This window comes from Rhinopithecus bieti, unplaced genomic scaffold (assembly GCF_001698545.2).
Source record: "Rhinopithecus bieti isolate Rb0 unplaced genomic scaffold, ASM169854v2 scaffold_10548, whole genome shotgun sequence".
Taxonomy (NCBI): domain Eukaryota; kingdom Metazoa; phylum Chordata; class Mammalia; order Primates; family Cercopithecidae; genus Rhinopithecus; species Rhinopithecus bieti.
Genome location: NW_016806834.1, coordinates 434,017 through 436,275, shown reverse-complemented (window position 1 = coordinate 436,275; position 2,259 = coordinate 434,017).

Sequence of the window (2,259 nt, the reverse complement as noted above, 5' to 3'; positions counted from 1 at the left end):
CCGTCTCAAAAAAAAAAAAAAAAAAAAAAAAGAAGGCAGTCTGGGCACAAAGAGCATTTATACGATTGAAAAGCTGCTTTCCCTGCCAATAGCGCCATACCCTCCCCAGGAGCTTGCGCCTTAGAAGACTCTTGTTATGTAAACTGACAGTTAAATTATATTACAAACGAAGGTAGTAGATACTAAAAGGGTAATAGGTATTGTAACTATTTTACTGTTATCAATGCTTTTGAGGTTATTTACCTCTCTTGTATTCGTATGGTGGGAATACTAGGCGCATACCTTCGGAACTTCGAATTCAGTAACCTCACCGGAACCTTGAAATTGGACTGGGTTGGAGTATTCCCATTACTCAGATACTGCAAATCTGGGCCATCCTACCCCTTTATAGTGCTTACCAGTATGCCATAGCCCTAGTCCATCCTAAGGTGAAGACTCTAATTTTTTTTTTTTTTTTTGAGACAGCCTTGCAGAGATATCGCTATTGCACTTCAGGCTGGGCAACATACGGATGCCCCATCTCAAAAAAGCAATAAATTAAAAAGAAAACTCCAACGACCTGAATGCATTAGATATTTTGCGTTGATTCCTTTCCCATGAACAATTCCAGCAGTTTGTCAGTAGGTAAGAACACCTAGATATATTTTAAGCCTACACTATTAACTGGGGGAAGGTGTAACATTCTGAGACAAAGGGAATTGGAGAGAGAAGGCAATGCAGTTAGGAGGGGCCCTTGGAATCCCAGAGCTACTGAACCGAAGACCAGGCATAAATGATGGATGTTGAGATTCTGTAATTCTAAGAGTTTGTATTCTGATATCTCCTAACCGCTCCCCCCACCACATTCCCTTTATCTCAGTTGTCTTCCTTTTGAATATATTAATAGTATTGCAGTTTCCTGGTGGCAGGGATGGGGTCAGATTGCTTTACTAATTGTAACAATGCGCACATAGTGCTTGAATACTTATTTAGTAGCAAGAATCCAAAGTATCTTTGGTGTCTGTTGTCTTCCCATGTTGTGCATGCAGATGGAGGCACAAGTATAAGGTAAACCTCTAAAATTGAGATGACTACTGTTAATTAATAGAAAAGTTTATTCAGGTAACTTAAAATTGCATCTATTTACAACTTACAGTGTGGTCAAGTCAATCAAAACCTATAGACTTCAACCTTACTAAGATTGTCTATATGATTAATGTACCAATAGCTCACCTAACAGCTTCCTTTTGTTTTTTTTGAGACGGAGTCTCACTGTGTTGCCCAGGCTGAAAGTGCAGTGGCATGATCTTGGCTCACTGCAACCTCTGCCTCCAGGGTTCAAGCGATTCTCACTGCCTCAACCTCCCGAGTAGGTGGGATTACAGGCGTGTGCCACCACATCTGGCTAATTATATTTTTGGTAGAGATGGGTTTTCACTATGTTGGCCAGGCTGGTCTCGAACTGCTGACCTCAAGTGATCCACCCACCTCCCAAAGTACTGGGATTACCAGCATGAACCACTGCACTTGGCACCCATCAGTTTCTTAAAAGACCTTAGACTTAGGGCAATTATAGGTCAGTTACACTGAGTTTAAACTTCATTAAATTTTAACTCTAAATTTTTCAAGTAGTGGCAGTGCATTTAGCTAAGTCATCCACACTCTTGCAAGGCTTACTCTGGGATATTCGTGTTGACAACACATATAAAATTTCTGGTCAGATTTGGAAGAGGAAGGGCAGGTTACAGTCTAGAAATAAGATTGATAAGCTATGGAAGTGGAGGAGTTTGAAGCTTGTATGGTTTAGACAAGGAACAAATGTTCAATCTTGATAGAACTATGCTTCGAATAAGCCAATGATAGGAAACTTAATAGTCTTCTCACCATTCTTTAATTTTGTAAACAGCTTTATTGAGGTATAGTTGACATAGGATGGGCACAGTGACTCATACCTATAATCCCAGCACTTTGGGAGGCTAAGGTGGGTGGATCACCTGAGGTCAGGAGTTTGAGACTAGCCGGGCCAACATGGTGAAACCCCGTCTCTACTAAAAATACAAAAATTAAGGCCGGGTGCAGTGGCTCACTCCTGTAATCCCAGCACTTTGGGAGGCCGAGGTGGGTGGATCACGAGGCCAGAAGATCGAGACCATCCTGGCTAACATGGTGAAACCCTGTCTCTACTAAAAATACAAAAAATTAGGCGTTGTGGTGGGTGCCTGTAATCCCAGCTACTCGGGAGGCTGAGGCAGGAGAATGGCGTGAACCTGGGAGGTGGAG